The sequence below is a fragment of the Myotis davidii genome, unplaced genomic scaffold (assembly GCF_000327345.1).
Source record: "Myotis davidii unplaced genomic scaffold, ASM32734v1 scaffold854, whole genome shotgun sequence".
In the NCBI taxonomy this organism is placed as follows: domain Eukaryota; kingdom Metazoa; phylum Chordata; class Mammalia; order Chiroptera; family Vespertilionidae; genus Myotis; species Myotis davidii.
In genome coordinates this window covers 288,806-289,063 of record NW_006285939.1, presented here as the reverse complement: position 1 = coordinate 289,063, position 258 = coordinate 288,806, and positions in this window count along the sequence as shown.

Here is a 258-nt window from a genome sequence, read left to right as displayed (position 1 = left end):
CCAGCTCCCCCGACCCCTGCCCCCGGGGCAGGGAACAGCGAGCTCTGAGACCTGGGAACACCCAGGGGCAGAAGCTGGAGCGCCAGGGAGGGGGGCAGCCGGGGACCCTCCGCGGAGGGGTGGCAGCTGAGTGCGCGGTATTCCAGGGCTTATGCGTCCTTGAGCACGCCTTGCAGTGAGGGGCGAGAGGAGATGGCAGTCAAGCCTGGGGCAGCACAGGATGCTTGCAACTGCAGCCAGGTGTGGGGGGCACCTTAT